Here is a 21063-nt window from a genome sequence, read left to right on the forward strand (position 1 = left end):
GTTTTTTCAGAAGATCTCTTCCAAAAGAAGCCTGTAGTCTAGACATAGCCTTAGAGTCCTAGTCATCCTTGTGTCAGCATGTAGGAAGATGTGTCTTCAAGAGACACATAAATGAGGCAAAGAAGCCCTTAGAGGATTTGACTAACACTCTCTGGACACAGAGCCTGGCTTAGCCATAAAAATCTGGACTGCTCAGCGCTTGGATCAGGCTTTGAACCAAGTGAAGTCAGCCAGAGGAAGTTCTAGAAGCCTAGTATCCTACCACAAGGAAACTCTTTTTCCCACTAGACTACTGTAAAAAAAAAAAAAAAAAAAAAAACCACCCCAACGGATTTGCTTGTATGGTGAGGCAGATTAGTGATTTCTCTACGCATCTTTTATTTTCTTCATGATAAGCCTCTTCTTTTGACGTAAAGTATATTGTAATTTAAAGTGTAAAAGTAAACACTCACCCAGTTTTATATACCCCATTTATTAGTCTATTGACCTGTGGAAAACAAATTCAGCATTTATAATGACATCTTTGCCAAATCCAAAAGTAATAACAATAATAATTCTTTAACACAGTTCATGCATCAGACAAACAGATCCCTCCACAGCAGCAGAAAGGGGGAAAGGAGAGAGGTGCAATGAGGTCTAAGAGGAAAATTTCTGACTAAACTCTAGTATCATTTTGAATAATAAAAACACACTATAAATAATATTTCCCATTAGCATTTGGAACCCATTCAGGAAAGAATTAAAAAAATTAACTTCATAATGTTGGCCTTTTATTATGCCATTTAAATTATATTTGAGATGCACACAAAAATACATTAAAAAAGAAGATTAAAAAGAGCAGCCATGCAGGCGTTATCTTGATGGAGTGCCAGGATGTTTTATTCAGATGATGAGAGGAGATAGCAGCATGCAGCTGTGCAGGGAAAGCTGTCGTACATACGTGCAGGATGACAACGTACAGCCTTGATGATGTTGTTAAGCTATGGGAGAGAAACATGGGAGGAAGGGAATTAAACCATTTAAATGAGATTCTTCCCTGCTGAGAAGGCTCAGCTGGCTGCTAATCAGGGCGAGGCATTTATCCCAGTTGAAGGGAAAGGCATGTGATTCTGCTGATCTTTTGGAGGCAAGATGAAAGAAATCCTCAGGATAGAACACCATGTGGCTCTCACTGCGTGATGGCTGATGAGTGGCTTTTGTGAAATGAGTTGTTACTGGTATCAGTCCAGTTCCTGAGAGACAATAGAGATGGTTTTGCAGTTACAGGGTTTGTGGATTCGGGTTGGCTCAGGTTCACTGGTGACCTGCGGCTCAGGGGTGGATTTGGAACACTCTCAAATCTTGGGAATGCTCTGTGAATTCAAGGCTTTGGCTTAGGCCCATTTTTAGTGGATAGGTGCCTACAGCACAAAAACCGCCATCACCACAGACACAACTTGTGACAGCCCTGGTGGAAACCAAATGCCACAGTTGTTTAGACATGGAAACTGGTGATCTATTTAGACTTTTAAACCTTATTTCTCACTGTGGTACTGGAGCATGTTCAAGCATAGCAGCTGGTTGCCTGAGAGAAGCTGAAATTGCCACTGTCTTTGCTGTGTCTGTCCCACAGCTGTGGACTGAGAGTTACACTATCTACACCTGTGTTGTTAAAATGAAGCGACTCCTTTCCACAATTGGAGCTGGCTGGGGTTTTTTAGCCATCCGATGTGAGGCTAGGAAGCTTCTACAGTACTCACAGGAAAGCATTTCAATATGGAAGGGTGTTACTAACCTGCACGTGGACTTTTCTTCCCACGGAGCTCTTTGAGGTACAGAATACAAAAGTCATTGGCATGCACCTTGATACACGGGTGGATTGTATCCTGGCCAAGCAACTAGCTGACACATAATATCTGCTTGGCACAAGTGGCAGAGAACTGTAGGTGAGGTTTGGTCTCTCTGTGGAGCTGATCACAGCAGAGTTGATTTGTGTTGCACCTTTAGGACAGACATGAAAGTCAGAGGAATATACAAGCCAAAGGCAAAATTCAAAAGTAAAAGGAGCAGAGAGTGCTCTACATCTCCCGGGATGACATGACATTCATGTCAGTGGAGGCAGGGGCAGGCCCTGAAGGTATGTCTGCACTGCAGCTAACCCTGCTCATGCTAGTGCACTAAGAGGAACCACCTGAGCTCCAACACAGAAGGCTGGAGGGGTTGTACTCGGAAGGCTCTGCTGTGCAACAGTATCCACTCTGCTGTGTTTAACACACGAGCTCAAGCGAAGTGAGCTTATGTCAGTCTACCTGGGCTAGGAGGCACATTCCCTGCTGCAATACAGACTGACCACTGATGTAACAATCAGTGTTTGAAACAGTGTGTGGCATGGTCTGTGGGCAACTGCGCTGCACGTTCCTTTCAGGGAAAACGTTCGCCAGTAACTAGACAAGAGGAATGGGACTGGAAGTAATGACCCCTGAGGTGAAATCCTGGTCCCATGAAAATCAATAGCAAAACTCCTCTAGACAGCAACAGGATCCAGATTTCACTCCAGGGCTCTATTTCTGGATCCTGTTGCTGTCTAAGCTCTGCCACTGAATTGCTGAGTGTCTTCATGTAAGATCATTAGAGCATTATGAAATTTTCAGGTGACAGGTACAATATAACCGCAGAATATTCACAGCATAATTCCAAAGGTGCTAAGCACCAGAATCACCCACGGAGTGCTCAGCATCTCTGACAGTCAGGCCATATTCCCTGAGCAGTAGTGAACCTTTTGAGGCTCAAGCATTTTAAGAAGTAAGTAGAGGAAAATGAAGATGTTAAATAATAATAAAAGGAGGAGCTGAGGAATGGAAATGTCACTCTTGTAATTGCAGTAACTAATCCCTTACACATCAGGGCGATTAGATCCATAAAATGCAAAGACAACTGTGTCTTCATCGACTTTGTGTTCCTGCACAGGGACTCTCAGTGTTGGTTACATTTAGCCACAAGGAGGTATAATTCCCCGTGGGGAATTTATTAGCACAGTTTAAAAAAGAAGAAACCGCGTGCAGGGAAACAAAGCACACAGCTGTGCTGCATTCTTACGATTCTTGTATTCATTTGAGCGCGAGAGATTAGCAAAGGCACAAAGAGCAATTAGGAGCTTAACTCCCATTTAAAATGTACCTCTGGATATCAGCTTGACGCTAGAAGGGCACTTTTTTGTTCATCTAGAGTGAGTGATAGAGGGCAGCCCCAAATGAGTGCTATTGAAATCTTATTCCACTGCACCCCATGACGTATTACCACAGGACAAGCCTATGCCACCAATAGTGCAGAAAAATCCTATTTCCAGAACGTTTTTTCAGCAGAGATCTTTACACTTTTTCCTGGATTTGACCACATCATAAGTGTCTCATGAACCACCTGGCCTCCCAGTGGCAGTTGAGCAAACCAGAATGTTAGATGAGATTCCTTCAAACACAGTCAGCTGGTCAATTCAGTGGATGTAATTCCACCCTCATTTACACCAATATGAGCTGGGGTGACTCCATCAAAGCAACTCCTGTAAAACTTGTACAAGGGAGAGAAAAGCCCAATACATGTTCCTCAGGAAGATGTCTTGACCCTACCAAGATCTGAGCCAGTGGGCTTGATTTTCCATAGTCATGTGCCCTGGATAGTCAATTACCCCTGAGCATGAGTGAAAAGTGTGCAGAAAACAAATTAGAATGAAAGGGCTTGCTTCTGAGCTCAGGTGCAGGAGGATGTGAGGGACTGGAAGGAAGCCTGTTGCAGCAACCAATCCTCAGAGACAGAGACCTACTTGAAGTTACAATTTTGGGGGGGCGGGCAGCTTTAATTTACAGTGTTGGTGGAATCTATTGAAATCTTTCCACCAGCAGACAATTAAAGTGCAATGGAGCCTCATCCACCACATGCCCTCTCCTCTCCAGACATGACCTCTCCGATGACCCCAATTCCATGGTCCCAACACAACCCTTCCCTCCTTCTACCAGGCATAGGAGGCAGTGACAGATAAGGTGCCCGCTTTATGCCATCTGAAGTTTCCCCCTATCTAGGACAAAGTCTCTATGGAGACTCTCACTGGTGTGAGTTCAATTTGTGTTTCTGACCCTCAGTGTTTCAAACATGCTCAGCGTACCAAATCAAGAAGTATTCAGATTAAGGCTCCCAAGCCACCTTTGACTGTGCCTCCCTGCATTAGACAATGCAACTCACGCAGTTATCTATCCAAAGCAGCTGTCCTGGAGACATCTCCATTCTACCAATCAGCTCTGAGCACATGGCTGGCTACAAATATTTTTTGCATCCCTTGTTTGACAGCATGACTATATATTCCCCAAGAGTTACCAGGCTATGTGACAACATCCTGTCAAGTCAAGACACTGTTACTTCAATAGTCTTATTTTTATAAACTTCCTATCTCAGTTTAGTGAGGATTTAGTTCCCTGAAGCTGAGAGACATGATAGAATAATGAGCAATGGGTGTCGGCATCTGGCAATTCTGAGACAACCTAATAAAACAGATCAAAGTAGCAACTGACAGAAAAAATAGTTATTCCCTAAATTGTTTTTCTGCAGACCATATTCAAACCCAAAATCATGAAGAAGGAATGTTCATAATGGCACTTTATAAATCTGTGGTGTGCCTAGACCTTGAATACTGCATGCAGTTCTGGTCACACAATCTCAAAAATGTATTAGCTTTGGAAACAGTACAAAGAAGGCCCACAAAAACGTTAGTGGTATTGAACTACTCATCTTAGTAAAAAGACAATTGGGATGTGGCGGGTCCCTCCCACCTACGCTCTCAAGTCCAGGCCCTCTGGCCTGAGTCCGAAGCACAGTTTAAAGCTGGCCCTTTAAGTCAAGGCCAAGGCCCTCTGGCCTGAGTCTCGAACACAGATTAAGGTTGTAGCAGGGACGAACCCCAGGTAGGGGGACCTGGGCCCACCCTACTCTACCGGGTCCCGGCCCAGGGCCCTGTGAGCGACCAGATAGCGGGTCACTTCCTTGGCAGGGCAATCCGGCCGAAACGCGCTGAGGTTCTCTGGGCGGGAGGAGGCGGCTCCCGCTCCTGCCCTGGGCCACTTCCTACCTGGTTCCCTGGGGTTCCTTCCCCTGTACTCGCCCAGCTCGCTGCAACCTCCCAGCCGGCGTCTCCTCGGCAGACAGTCCCTGGGTCGCACCAGCTCACCTCCACGCCACGCGGATCGGTCGACAGGGGAAGCCTTTGTCAACTGCACACTTATGCCTCATGAAACAAGGTTTACAGGAGCAGTTGACAAAGGCTTCCCCTGTCGACCGATCCGCGTCTTGACTGCCGCGCTGTGCCGACAATCAGCTGAGCCGGCACAGCGCGGTGGCCATTTTTATTTTAATGAAGTCGGGAATATTTAAATCCCCGCTTCATTGACTATGTCGGGTAGCCTATTTAACATGCCTGTGTTGGCAGAGGCATGTAGTCTAGTCATACTCCCAGAGTGGTGCATAGGGGCCTGAGAGCAAATGGGAATCTGGCCCATCCAGTCTTTTTCATACATGTAGGCAGATGCTCATGAGTTATGGTGAGACTTTGCAGATGTCTGGCAGCATGTGCTACCCAGTAAAATACTGTAAGTAGCTCCATTACAGCTTCCATTACATGCCATAAACTGTCCGAGGAACAATATCCTTTGCAGACAGTTTGTGCTTGCATTCTGATTTGCTTGTTCAGAGCAGGATGCATTAATTTCCCAAAATTGGTAGAATTAATTGTGTCCGTGCTTTTCAGCTGTACTGTGGCCCTCGCTTGTGCACCGCTGCTGTTCTTCCCTATAGGGAATTATTCCTAATGAACACAGGACTGACTCTCACATCGCCTTTGTGATGCAAGCAGATCAGAAGGCAAATGCATTGCTCAGGCAAATGTATTATTTATAGTTTTAAAACAATATTTAACAAGCAACTCATTATCATTGAATTATTAATTGTATGCCCCATTCTGAAAATCCATTTAGCCACTATTTGATCCCCAGAGCAGAAGCCACTAAAACATCACGATTGCATATTGCAGAGTGCTCAACTACATTACACTCTACCACTGCTCCCCGGCCTCCTGTCTGAATGTGTTTCCTGAGACCTAAGCAAAGAAGAGTCAATATGTTTACAAATGTCTTCCAGTGGGTGTTCTGCATTGCAGACCCTCCATACTGGGATGGTACCCTTCTAAACTCTCAAATTAAACAAGGAGAGAGGCCAAGTCCACACTACACACTTAATTCAGGATAATTATGTCACCTGGGGAAAGGGAGTATGACTCCACACCCCGGGCTACAGTTATACTGACCTTAAACACCCTGCCAACTATGACATAGCTATCGCCTCCCACAGGGTATGTCTACACTACAGCATTATTTCGAAATATCTTACTTCAAAACAGTTAATTTGAAATAAGTTATTTCGAAATAACTCATCTACACACAAAATGCATCTCGAAATAGCGTTTTTCTATTTCGAAACAGTGCGTCCACACTGAGTGGACTGTGAATCACATTTAAGGCTGGCCAGAACCAGTTCCAGCAGGGCACCAGGTCAGGACTTACTGTGTGGGGCTGCTGCCTGAGGCTAACTGAGGTCTGTGCTTAAAGGGCCCCCTCCTCCCTTCCCCCAGACAGCTGGTTCTCAGGTTTCCCTGCTTGCTTGTCTACCTCGCTGAGGGACAGCAAAACATTTTTGTCTCTGCGTGCTCTGGTTGCCCTCACTCAGGAGACCACAGCACTCTGCAACATGGAGCCAGAGCTGCCCCTGGGCACTCTGGTGCTTCTCTTGGACACGTTGCTGCAAGCCTGGCTGCACTTGCTGCAGGCTGCCATCCGGAAGGTCCATCAGAGGGCTGTCAGCATCCAGGAGGCCCTGCGGGAGAGGAGCACTAAGAGCCTCCTTGGTCTGCCCCACTGGGGGCTTGTGCCTCATTCCTCCCTCATGTCCTTCCACTTACCACCCCACCCCCCAGCCTCCCTTCCTGATGTACAATAAAATACACGGTTTTTTCATAAACACGAACTGTCTTTATTTAACAAAACGGGGGGGGGGGGAATGAAACTCTGGTGAGACTGGGGAAAGGAGATGGAAGAAGGAAGGAGAGCGGATGGGAGAGGGGAGGGAGAAACCTGGGAGGAGAGAGCTGGAAGGGGGAAGTGAAGCTCAGGGTTCAGGGGTGGGGATCTCACCGGGCCAAATATCTCCCAGCACTGCGGATGCGGGCACCTCGGTGTCCCCAGGGAGATGGGGAGGGGTTGGAGAGTGTGGAGGAGAGGGAGGGTGTGGAGGTCGTGGAGGGAGAAGTGGGAGGGGGAAAAGGAGTGTGAGGAGGAGCGGTAGCTGGGGAGCAGGGGCTGGAGCGGAATGAGGCAGTATGCTCTGCACCAGGGTCTGCAGGCGTTGGCAGAGGGCATGGCCCTCGGCAAGCTGCTCCGACCGGAGCACCAGGTCTTCTTGCATCCAGTTCTGGAGGGTGCGGTGCAGTGTTCGCAGTGCCCTCAGGTGCTGCTGTCAGTACTCCTCCACTGCACGGGTGGTCCTGTGGAGCCCTCGGGTGCAGGAGCATGTCCTGGGTGCGCCCTGCATGAGCAGCTTCTGCAGCTGTGGAGAAACAAGAGTAGTGGTCAATTATCCCTGGGGACACAGTGGGTGAAGCCCAACCCCCCTGTGCAAGGTGGGATGACCGTTCCCTACACCATCAGAGCCGATGTGCTTGTACACAGGCCATGGTCAGAATGTCCGGCTATCCCCAGGAGTGGGAGCTGCCCCAAGACCGCACCCAGGCCTCTGTGCTGTGTATAGTGTGGGTGAGGTAAGGGGAGATGTCTTCTGCCTCTGTATAGAATGGCCTTGTGGAGGGAGGATGTCCTGCTGTGTCACACCCCAGGGTCAGGAGCATATCAAAAACTCACATTTTTGCCTCCCCGGATGACACTGGTGACGGGTCTGCTGGTATGGATTGGGTATCCTGGCTGCGTGGCACACTCCCTCTGGGCTCCTGCAGCTCCTGGCGCTCTTCCTGCATGCCCTGGTCAGGGCCCTCTGCTCCAGGATCGATGACCCCCAGAGGGGCACAAACCATCCCACCCCCCCAGGATGCAGTCCAGGATGTCAAAATAGGGGCAGGTATCTGCCCCTGGTTGGGAGCTGCCCCGTGTGGACCTGGCATAGTCCTGCCGCAGCTCCTTCAGTTTCATGAGAACCTGCTCCTGGGTGCGCATGTGGCCTTTGGTGGCCGTGTTTCTCCGTCTAGTGCAGAGATCATGGACATTGGATACATCACCCCAAACCTCAATCAGGTCCATGATCTCCACACTGGACCAGGAAGGTGCCCACCTTCTCTGACCCCTGGCAGGCTCCTGGGAGCTAGGGGACTGGGCCCAGGGAGCAGTGGAGGGCTGGCTGGCACTGGCTGCCTGGCTCATGGTGGGGCCACTGGGTCGGGGCAGCAACTGCTGGCTCTGTGCTTGCAGCTGGCACAGGCACTGTGGCCAGAGTCTACCCCTTTAAGGGCTCTGGGGCTGAGGGAGAGGAGTTTTCCTGGTTTGGCCCAGACTGGCCACCAGGGCACACTGGGAAGGGCTGGAGACCCCCTGTTTCAAAATAAGCATCTACACAGCGCTTATTTCGAATTAGCTATTTCGAATTTGGCGTTATTCCTCATAGAATGAGGTTTACCAAATTCGAAATAAGCACTCTGCTATTTTGAATTTATTTCAAAATAGCGGTTTGGCTGTGTAGATGCTAGGAAAGTTATTTCGAAATAAGAAAAATGTAGACATACCCACAGAGATGGAGTAACCAAGCAGATGGGAGTGCTCTCTCCCATCACCTTACAACATCTCCATCAAAGTGCTAGAACAGTGCAGCTGCATCAGTGCTGGTCCACTGATGCAGCATTTCTAGGGTAGGCCTGTCCTTAGTCAGCACCTGGATAGGTAATGTAGGAGGTGGTGTTGATGCTTCAATTGATGGCTATCTTAGAGGCCCTGCTGAATCATACCTCAGTCTGGGGCTAGAGGACACTGCTATTAGAGATCATTGGCCTGGATCAAAAGTGTGGGGAGTGTTCACAATTGTCTTAACAAATGTGTTAACAGCCTTGATTTAACTGGGAATCAGGTACTCATTCCGTCGAGCTGATGAGCTATGAAAAGGAAGTCCTCCTCATCACTTTTTTTTCTTAAGGAGAAATATTACCCCTGGTACTGTCACCACATTTCAATGCAGCTACATTTTGCCTCTATTCTCCTCTCCACCGAATTCAAATCGCATATGAGTGTTTCCTCTTCTGATGGCCTCAGCTGCTGCACGTGGTGTTACCCAGCAGCTACAGGAAAGAGAAGTGGGTGTGTAGTGGGCAGAATCACACCCTTCAAATCAGCCACAGTAAATTTTTGAAATGAAAAGAAATTCATTTCTTGAGCTTAGATTTTCTGTCATATTTAAGAGAATAAAAGAGCAACTCCCAATTGGCACTGAGCTCCTGACAAGACAATTCAGTGGCTCCAGATGCTCTGGGATTTGTCTCAAAGAGAAGAGTAAAGGACCAGATTCTGGCAGTCTTACTGTGAGCATCACTTGATTTCATAATTAAGCACCGAGTAGTACCTTGAATAGCATCATGTTCCCTGGAATTATGGTTTTCAATATGAAACACAGTAAATACCAACAACGCTTTATATTATTGGCAGCTCTTTCTTTATGTGCTGCTAGTGAACCATTAGATCAATGGGTTCAATAACATTCATCAAGAGAAAAATCTCTGCATGTAAGCACAGAAAAAAAAATCTTTGGGGATTGATTTGTTTCATTTAAGAGTTTGTGGTGCCCAAAGAAATAAAACTGTATTTTTTCTAACAAGTGGCTGCAAAATCCCAGCCAAAACCACTTAGGGTGCATCTACACTACACGCTTATTTCAAAATAAGCTATTCTGGAATAGGTATTTTAAAATAGCACGTCTACACTGCAAAGAAGCCTCAAAATTAGTCTGAGGCAGGCTTCCCTAATGTAGACATGCTACCTTGATTTAGAGCCCCAGGAGGCACTGGGGAGGAATAACCTAGAATGGCCCTGCTATTTCAAAATAGCAGCAGTAGAGTGTCTACACACGCCTTTTTTCAAAATAGCTATTTCAAAAATATAATGTTTCAAAATTATTTTGAAATAATGGAACAACTGTGTAAATGCACACAGTTATTTCAGAATAATGGTGCGGCGTAGACACACCCTTAGACTGGAGTTCTGAGGAATAAGGAATTACCCTCCTGGCCAAAAATCTCCTTCACATTTGCCAAACTAGCTCACATGAGAGTTGCACGTACTTGGGTCAGAGAGAAATCCTACCCTATTTGCATGGAGACAGCAGCCATTTTATTCAAAACTGCAACAAGATGCACAGAGGACACACCCATAACAATGCAGCTACGACACTATAGCGCAGTGGTCCCCAACCTTTGGAGGTTGCCGGGCGCGAGAGGGCGTGGCCGTTCACCTGCCAGGCGCCAGTGGGTGGGGCCCCCCAAAGCCACGCGCCCGGGGCCGGGGCCACCTCCAAGGGCCGCGCGCCCGGGGCTGGCGCCCCCCCCCCCCAAGCGCCGCACGCCCAGAGCGCGGGCGGCCAATTCGCGGCGCTCCCGGGGCCGGCGCTCACCGTGCACCATGCACCCGGGGCCGGCTCCGGCACTGTGCATGCACCACGTGCCCATGACCAGGCCAGCCCTGAGCACTTGGCGGGCGCACACGAATGCCATGGCACCCGCGGGCACCGTGTTGGGGACCACTGCTATAGCACATCTGGGGAAACCACTCTGTGCTGATGGAAGAGCGTTCTCCCACTAGCGTAATTACGCCACCTCCATCAGAGGCAGAAGCTATATTGGCAGGAAAGCATTTCCAGGGGTATGTCTACACTACAATGTTAGTTCGAACTAACGGACGTTAGTTTGAACTAACATTCATAACCGCTACACTAGCGCTCCACTAGTTCGAATTTAAATCGAACTAGCGGAGCGCTTAGTTCGAACTACGAAAACCTCATTTTACGAGGATTAATCCTAGTTCAAACTTACTAGTTCGAATTAAGGGGTGTGTAGCCCCTTAATTCGAACTAGTGGGAGGCTAGTCCTCCCCAAGTTTCCCTGGTGGCCACTCTGGCCAACACCAGGGAAACTCTATGCCCCCCTCCCAGCCCCGGACCCCTTAAAGGGGCACGAGCTGGCTACGGTGCCCGTGCCAGGTGCAAGCCTGCCAGCACCCAGCCAGCAGACCCTGCACCTGGCACGGCACAGAGCCACCCACCCGATGTCCCCCAGCCCACCCCCTCTTCCCGGGACCAGGCTGGCGGCTCCCGGGACCTTGCCCGGGACCGCAAGAGGCGGGCACCCACCTGGGCTAGTGCAGACATCGTGGACCTCGTCCACGATCTCCGCACTAGGCACAGGAAAGTGGCCATCTAGGGCAGGAGAGCTGCCAGCCTGGCCACCCAGGAGCAGGTGTGCATGAAAATCAAGGGGGTCCACTGAGACCCCCGACCCTGAGCTTACAATGGCCGTCCTGGGTCAGACCAAAGGTCCATCTAGCCCAGTAGCCTGTCTGCTGACAGCGGCCAACCCTAGGGACCCTGGAGGGGATGGACCGAAGACAGTGACCAAGCCATTTGTCTCGTGCCATCCCTCTCCAGCCTTCCACAAATTTTGGCAGGGACACCACTCCTACCCCCTGGCTAAGACTACTCCATGGACCCAACCTCCATGACTTAATCTCACTTCCCTTTAAACTCTGTTCTAGTTCTAGCCTTCACAGCCTCCTGCAGCAAGGAGTTCCACAGGTTGACTCTTTGCTTTGTGAAGAACAACTTTCTCTTACTAGTTTGAAGCTTGCTACCCATTCATTTCCCTTGGTGTCCTCTAGTCCTTCTTTATGGGAACTCATGAAGAACTTTTCTGTATGCACCCTCTCCACCCAACCCCTGCTTTTAGAGACCTCTATCCTGTCCCCGCTCCATCTCCTCTTTTCTAAGCTGAACAGTCCCAGTCTCTGTAGCCTCTCTTCATCTGGGACCTGTTCCCAACCCCTGATCATGTTAGTTGCCCTCCCCTTTTCCAGCCTTTCTCTTCCCCTCTCCCACCTCCTTTTCCCAGTCTCCCCCAGTTTTGTTCAATAAAGGGTATGTCTACACTACAGCGCTAATTCGAACTAACTTAGTTCGAATTAGTTAATTCGAACTAACTTAGTTCGAATTAGTTAATTCGAACTAAGCTAATTCGAACTAACGCGTCTAGAACTAAAAACTAGTTCGAATTAGCGTTATCTTTATTTTGTACATCAGGAAGGGGGGCTAGGGAAGGGTAAGTGGAAGGAGGTGAGGGAGGAATGGGGTACGAGCCCCCGATGGGGAGGACTGGGCTGGCTCTGCGGGCTTCTGGGGGTGGAAGCTCTCCTGCAGCCCCCCAATTGTCCCCTCTCCCCAGAGGGCAGCCTGCGGCAAGTGTAGCTGGTCTGATGGCCGAGTGCTGTGATGTTCCGCGTGTGGGCACTCTGGGCACTCCAAGCCAGGACTGCTTTGGAAGCGGGGCACCTCTGAGAACTGTCTGTCCGGGGTGGGGGTCGGGTCCTTTTAAGCACAGCCCTCGGCTAGCCTGAGACAGCATCTCCACGCTCTAAGTCCTCCTCTGATGCCCTGCCAGCACTACTTCCGGCCATCCTTAAGCCCTGTTCAGGGTCCACTCAATGTGGACTTGCTAGTTCGAATTAGCAAAACGCTAATTCGAACTAGTTTTTAGTTCTAGATGCGTTAGTTCAAATTAGCTTAGTTCGAATTAACTAATTCGAACTAAGTTAGTTCGAACTAACTCTGTAGTGTAGACATACCCCCAGCTTACAGAGCACCAGTGCTTAGGTTGCTATAAATTGCATCATTCAAGAGAGTGGCTTTTTCACACCTCTGAGCAATGTAAGTTATATCAGCTTAAGTGGTAGTGTAGACCTGCCCTGAAAAACAATGAAATTTAGGCTGTGAGGCTCCTAAATCACTTTAAAAGTGGGACTTTTGGCTCCTGATTCAGTTGGGCCCTTTTGAAAATTTTACCCAATTTCACCTGGAATTTAGCCCAACCACTTGAAAAATGTTGCTCTCCTATTTGATCTATTTACATTTCACCAAAGCAGCCATATCTTCGCAAAGTAATTATCTTTAGAGCATCTCATTATTACATTCCTGTTTCTTCAAAACCCATCACTGTCTCTCCTTGCTTAGCCTTGACATTCTGATCAATTAGTACCATACATCACCGCAGCCCCATTCCTGAGCTGATGACATATTCCGAAATTGGCAGCAGTAGGACGGAGCCACAGTGAATCCTATTTCATTATTTTTCAACACTGAAAATGCGGGTTTTTAAAAAAAACAAAGTCTGATATGATAAGGGAGTGGTAAGGAGTCAGACAAGAAAGAAATGGTGTTAAAACTTGCCTCAGAACCTGTTCAGGAATCTGAGGTGAGTTTCAAGTTCATGATGAAATATGACACCAGGAAAGTTTTAGATTACATTATGAAATACTTCTCCAGCCCTAACTCTGGGCTGTGCTCCTACAACGCCCACTGAGTCTGAATGGTAACTCAGCACTTCACAGGTTCAGACCCTGCATGCACACTTTTAAGCTTGTGCTCTCAATAAAAGCATTTTCTTGTTCACCAGCCTGTTGTCAGAATAAGTTTTTACCAACACAGCAATATTTTCCACTGTTGATGACTGAAAATTCCACTTGTGGTAACACTGCCTTTCATTGCACTCCATATGAACATGTCTTGAACTTTTCTCACAGAATAGAACACATATCTCATCCCTGGTCTGATTTAATTTTCTGGACACCAGCTGACAAAAGGAAAAATAGCTGGAGCTTTACCTTCAGATTAAACTGTAGCGGGTGTGGCACTAAGATCTGAAATTCTCAGCTCAAGTAATGCAGCAGATTGGGTTATAACAACTGTGTTCAAACTCAGTTCTAAAGACAAGTGTGCAATAATGACATAGAAGTTATCGATAACAAGCCTTACTTTCCCAAACCCTGAACTGCAGAAAATGATTGTTCCAATAAATATGTTGGGAGAAATTAATTTACTTAATCGGGTAAGGTTAAAAGGACCTGATCTTATTTAAATCCTGTGTCTTGCTGCTTTTTTATTTAAGATAGTGAATAGCAATGATTCATGGGTCATTGATCTTACCCCAGCTGTCCTTTATATCTATGAACTGGAAAAAAATCTTCATCAAGAACAACATGATTTCATCATGAAATCATCTCATAACAGGATACTTCTCAAGGCAATGCTGCAAGAACCCATCCACAAAAATGTTCTTAGTGGAGAGAAATATGCCTTGAATCACTTTAATATGTAGATGTAAAAATAAAATAAAATCTCAACTGATTGTGCATTTAATACATTGCCAGAGTCAAATTAATGACTATTAAACACAGAGATAAGGTGGGTGAAGTAATATATTTTATTGGACCAACTTCAGTTAGTGAGAGAGACAAGTTTTCCAATTAAAAAGAGCTCTATATAGCCCCAAACCAGCAGGCTAGATTCAGCCCCATTATCTCATGGAAGTGCAAATCACACCTTCCTGCAGTATCAAGGACTACTGCCTCCAGGGGAGGGTCCCAAAGAAGAGCAGGCAGCATTTCCACCCACTGTCCTCTCTTGGGAGCATCTTGAGTTTCCAACAAGGTCGCAAAAGAGATGTTAGAGGAAGCTCCCAGGAGGGGTGAGGTGGGAATACATTGAAATAGCACAGTATTTCTCAAATACCCGCTAACTGGCCGCTCTGGTATGTTTACCTACCGGCTCTGCAGCCGTGGAGCCTCGCAACTCCCATTGGCTCCAGTTCGCCATTCGCAGCCAAAGGGAGCCATGAGAAGCAGTGGCCTGGCCCACGCCGCTTCCTGCATCTCCCATTGGCTGCAAATGGCAAGCCAGAGCCAACGGGAGCCGCAAGGTAAGTAAATACACTAGAAAGGCTAGTTAGCAGGTTTCTCAAAGTGGTTTCATGGACTACTTTGAGAAACACTGAATTAGCATACCCCTAGACTCTCCTAACAAATAGTGTCACTAACTAACCTATGCCAACCACTTTTGGGCTGGTCTTCTGCCAACCCCAGTCCTGGCTGATTAAGGATAGTTGACAATCTTATGACTTTGCAATATCCCCTGCCAGATTTATCATTGATGGATCCTGCATGATTTTGTCTGGATGAACAGAAGTGATTCTCATCCAGATAATTCCAGGGTATTTGCGGTTAACTAAAGGGCTGGTCAAATTTTTTCCATCAATATTGTTTTCCTACGGGAAACTGTTTTTTAGCTAAATGATATTTTTTGCAAAATGTGTCTGCTTTCCAGGAAAATTATGACTTTTCATAAATAAAGTTAGAAATCCCATTTGGAAATGCTGAAACAAAACGTTTCAACGTTTTTTATCAAAATGTCGTTTTGGATCAGTTTTTCACTAATGTGTGTCCTCCAGAACTACTGTCATGCCTAAGAGAAGTTGTGGTCCAAATGCCCCAGGATTTTCTCCAGTATGAGCCAGGTTTTGCAGCCGGACTACAACTGTCATGATGCCCCACAACAGCTCAGCCAGAGAGGAGTGGACATGCATCAATGTAAAATTGCCCCTACATAAAATGTTTCAGTTCAATAAACCAAAGTATTTGCTGATCCAAAACAAATATTTTAATTTCCATTTTCCCCAACATAAATGTTCAGTTTTCACCTGAAGGCTTTCAGTTTTTTGTTGAAGTCTATGGGAAAATGTTGATACAAACAACAATTGTTTTGTTTTTCATTGAAATTTTTCAGACACATAAAATAAAAATCCCTAGTTTTCTGGCCAGTTCCAGTTAACCATTGTCTTCTACAGCTTACAACATACAGCCCCACCAATTAAGGAGGACACATTCATCGCACAAGGTCTGAGTATTCACTTTCATGATCACCTGTATGACTAGAGGACAATCTTTATTCATGTAGACTTCCAAAAAAGATTAGCAGGTTGTCAGCAAAGGATTATCAATGAGGTTACCCTTTTCTACCCAAGAACCTAGTCAAAGTTCATGACTTTGGAGATGTTCAGATTGGGACTAGAAATCAATGGATTCTGGTATTTCTTTTCCTGGTGTTTCGTGCAGTCTTGTTTACCAGGAGTGTGTAGAATCCTGCATCACTGTATGCAGAAGAAACCAAAGGCAAAAGAAGTAGGTTCTTAGCTAATAAAGCAATCTCTCTTCCTCCCCCCCCCCCCCCCCCCCCCGCCAATACTCCCAACCCAGAAACTTTCTCTCTAGGTTTCTTCAAGGATTGCAATGTTCTTACAGGTTTCTGCTTGGATTTCTTCAAGCTACCTCTGCCTCTCTCTCCTTCTGTACTCTGCATTCCTGAACCTACAGTACTCAACGAGTGTGCCTCTAGACAGCGGCACTATTTCGGGACACTTCCGGTATCCCAAAATAGCATTTTACACATCTTAACAGTGCTCTCATTATTTCAAAATAGCTTTCGAAATAATGGACACGCTATTTCAAGTTCCCTGTAAACCTCATTCCTCAAGGATTAAGAGTCATTTTGGAATAGTGCTCTATTTCAAAATACACTTGAAATAAACTACGCAATTTGCATAGCTCAAATTGTGTAGCTTATTTCGAGCCTTGGGTGAACGCACCCCTACTGAACAGGTCACATAACTCTCTTGTCTTAGGTGGGTACTGTGATTAATTTAACCTTACAGTATGTTAATTAAAAGGTATGTTCACCTCCATCAGTTTCAATTAGATTTGAACTCACCTCATAGCAAGGTTTCATACCACTCATAACAACAAACGGGTAAAACAAGTTTTTGTTTAAAATTTTAAATAAATTTTCAGTTGAGCAAAATTATGGTTTTTAAGGGGTTTTTTTTACCAATTTTTATCTATTTTAATTGTCTCAGCTGGGGCGGAAGGTAATCATTTAATTTTTGGTAAAATCAACTCATTCCAAGTCTATTTATACTTGGAAAACTAACTGAAAGAAGGCCAAAATGGAACCACTAATTCCAGGCCACAAAAGGCAACAGAGACAAAGTAAGGGGTTTTTATTTTCACCCACAGCCTTCAGGAACATAGTGTTGGATGCTAAGATAAGTTGCCAGCGCTGAAGATTAAAATTCTCTGATTACCTTACAAGAGCCAATGCTCAGGCAGCAGGTCTAGGCGCATCTTTCACGTTGACCCCTGCCAATAAACTACATCTTTGACCTGAAGGATCTCCTGTAGAGGAGAGATCAGGTCAGTCTCCATAACTGATGTCAGACCATGCCTTCCCTTTTGATAATGCCAACATGAAAGGCTCAATTAATGTTATGTCGAGGGATTTTTGTGAGGTAGATACTTCTCCAGTTGATAAGAAGTTAGAATGAAGCCACCAACTGTTTTCAGAGATGTTAGATAGGCATAACTTTGATTTATGACTACTAGATTTTATTACTGACTCTTTTCCCTGCTACCCAGAAAAGACAGAAAGTAGAAGTATGTCATTTATTTTCTGCTTCAGTTCACTGAAACAGGGCACAGCATAGGATTAAATGCAAGCGTGCTCCCATATTTAGGGGTTTGCCTTAAATATATTGTTACAAAGTTATTGGTTATGTACTACATAGAGTTTTTCTCACTTAGCACTAAGATTAGTTTGCTAACTCAATTGTTCAGCTGATCAGGTTGCTGGTTCAGCTTTTCACCTGGCTGTTCTCTTTCCTTGCCAGACAAGCAGGCATCTTTGCATGTGTCCGAGCACCTAAAATATACATTTTACATTACATAAATAATTGTAGGAGGTAATAGGTCCAAAAGTGCTCCAGGCAACAGTCTTGTAGGCTATGTAGATAATTTACAGACAGCGCCATCGTTAGGATTTATAGGACCCTGTGCAGTACTGTTAAACTGGTGCACCTGTGCCTAATGGCAGCTGGGGGCAGGGAAAACAAATTTTCAGAGAAGCGATTTTATATTTTTCAGCAACACACTAATGAAATATTTTTAACGCAAATTTTAAACTAAGGTCCTGTAGACTAACACAGTAAATTCAGATACTGACAGTATATACTTGGGGTTGGCAAATTCCTGTTAGATGGCTTCATTACTATTTGAATGGTTCTTTCATAGGTTCAATGTTCTGGCAGGTTTTTTTTTCCACTTTTAAGTTAACTAGATCCCCTGTGGAGGAAGCAGAGCCACAGAACAAGAATAGGAAGAGTGGATGGGTGGACTACGCAGCTGCATGTGCTGTATATGGGAAAGGACATCCCAGTTTACAGACAAGAGATACAAAGACTCTTGTTTTGTTCCATTTACTAAACTCCAACCCTAGCTGATAATTTATTCTCTCAACCTTTTGCCTATTGTCTTCCATTTGTTTATCCCAGGCCCTGCCTAGATATACTCTTTTTAAAAAAAAATAACTCTTCTCTATTTTCAGATACTGATTTTCAAAAATGGGTTCCCAACAGTAGGCTCCTAAATCTGTAGTGAAATGCTTAAGTCAGCAGTCTGTTTTTGGAAAGGGCTAGCCACCCTCCTATGCCAATTGTCTTCGCATACTAAGTTTAGGTACCCAGTTTTGAAAATCTTGAGCTTTAGCTAGATTTGACAGAAGGATTAATATCCCATTACTAATCCTCTGAACCATCAGGCCACAATTGGGCATCTTCTTGTTGCTTCTAAAAGTGTTTTATGTGTAATTTGTGTAAACCCATCCCATTATGCAACCAATATAACAAATGTAATTACGTATCAGCAATGTGGAATTTTAAATAGATATGCCTCTAATCATAACACTATAGGATTTGTATTAACCATCACAATAAACGTGTGCACCTACTGTATGACTCAGCGCTTTTGTGGAGTACAATATGCTGCTTTTCACAGCTGCAAATTAAAGCAGTTAAGATCACAGAATCCTTTAGAACCAGGCAGACATCTGACTCCTGTTCTGATGATCCATCCAGGCCACCAGTCTGTATTGGGGTATTTTATTTACAGCACCCAGGAAATCCACCTTAATATCTCCACAGAGTATTAGTTCTTTATCTCAGAAGGCAGTTATTCCAAGCTCTCTTCTTTATTTGTTAGCCATACTGCAGTATTCTAAAAAAGGACCTTTTATAGTAATTTAGGACCTACACCTGCTCATCACTGTATTATGCAATATCATCAACAGGTTTTGCTAACATTTATACACATGGTTTTTGTGTTGAGCCCTTTCTCTTTAACTGGAAGAATTGTGGGCAATGGTCCATCTGCTTAAGATCCTTCTGGTTCTGATTCAGGATGCTCCTTAACTACATGCATTGACTTCAATGGGACTTAAGTGTGTGGTTAAAGTTAATCATGCACCTAAGTGCTGTCTTGAATAAGACATGTGTTCCTGAATTGGTGCTTCTGAGAAGGAAGGGGAAATGAGTCCAGGCAAGTAAAATACTAGGCTTGGGAGGAAACAGGTGACTGATTCACTTACCCATTGGGCCATGAAAATGAGAAATTTTGCCTTTAATAACTACATCAGTGGGTGAATTAGGAGTGATTAGACAGAGAGTTTGGATTCCCTGATTATATTCCTGTTGTAAAGTGACACTCATCAAGAAAGAGCAGTGAATCTGTAAATAAATCAACTTTCATTCATTAAAACTATGCCTCTGTGCAAAGAAACAATTTGATTTGCATCAAATAAGCTAAAGCCAAGGAATCAGCTGCATCATTTAACACAGGTTAATAAGCAATCATCAGGTGGTAAAAAATTAATTACAACCCACCAGGCCTGGATTTCAACTGGTAACAGTTAAATGATAACCACTATAACTAGTACCAACCCCTTGCAGTATCCAGTCTCCCTACCTGTTTATTTTTGGATGATAGCTTGGAGCTACCTGCGGTTCAGCCTCAGAGGCAACTAATAACTCAAGAGAAAGCTTTTAAGACTCCTTGAAGAAATAGGCACTGTGTTTCCAATCCTGGAAACTCCTTCATGAAACAGCACAGAACTATTGGATAAGAATAGTGACGAGTTATACACTTTAAAATGCAATTAAAGATGAAAGAACAATGTGATCCAATTTCTAATTTACAAAAACTGGTACAATCCTACAATCACAACAGATCTGAGCCCTCCAACATCAGACCATGTGTATTATATGATAGATAAATTGGTATGGAAAATCACACACTTACAGGCAGTCCCTGACTTACGCGGATCCGACTTACGTTGGATCCGCACTTACGAACGGGGCTTCTCTCACCCCGGAGCTCACGGGCGGCGGGTCACCACCCGTGTCCTCCGGGGCGAGAAAAGCTTCTCCCAGTCTCCCTGGTCTGCTGGGGGGTCCAGCAAAGCTGCTAGATCCCCCCCTCCCAGCAGACCAGGGACACCTGAGCAAAGCCGCCGCCTGGGCGGCTTTGCTCGTTTGCCCGGGAGCAAAGCCGCCCAGGCAGTGGGACTCCTGCCGCCTGGGCGGCTTTGCTCCTGTCCCCCTGGTCTGCTGGGGGGGTCCAACGGCTTTGCTCGGGGGCAAAGGAGCAAAGCCATACAGGCAGCGGGGTCCCTCCGCCTGTGCGGCTTTGCTCGGGTCTCCCTGGGGTGCTGGGGGGACTCGGGCTTTGCTCGGGCTTTTGTTGCGGGACACCTCGGGTAGAGCAGCTGGGGTGCTGCCGGGTTGGTCCTGTGGGAACCTACCGGGTAGCGCCCCAGCTGTTCTGTCCCAGGCTCCAGATTCAGCAGCTGTTGAAACTGATCAGCCTGATTCCAGGAAGCTGGGGGCAGAGCAACTCTGCCTCCGGCTTCCTGTAGTCAGCCCCTGGTCAGTTTCAGTGGCAGCAGCTGAATCTGGAGCCAGTTCCGACTTACATACAAATTCAACTTAAGAACAAACCTATAGTCCCTATCTTGTACGTAACCCGGGGACTGCCTGTATATTGGAACCATCAGCCAAATCTAAAGCAAACTCAACTGATATGT

At 45.9% G+C, this 21063-nt stretch overlaps 1 long non-coding RNA gene across 1 annotated transcript in view; it reads right to left on the bottom strand.

Annotated features, from left to right (window-relative positions):
- Window positions 1–471: 471 nt before the first annotated feature.
- Window positions 472–21063, bottom strand: part of LOC112544557 (uncharacterized) — a 119458-nt gene continuing 98866 nt past the window's right edge. Inside the window, exons 2-3 of the long non-coding RNA XR_012902379.2 lie at window positions 1775–1980; window positions 472–980 (exon numbers count right to left, since the gene is read on the bottom strand). This is a non-coding gene — a long non-coding RNA (uncharacterized LOC112544557). The remainder of the gene's footprint in view (window positions 981–1774; window positions 1981–21063) is intronic.

Source organism: Pelodiscus sinensis, chromosome 3, assembly GCF_052426305.1.
Source record: "Pelodiscus sinensis isolate ZL-2025 chromosome 3, ASM5242630v1, whole genome shotgun sequence".
Classification (NCBI taxonomy): domain Eukaryota; kingdom Metazoa; phylum Chordata; order Testudines; family Trionychidae; genus Pelodiscus; species Pelodiscus sinensis.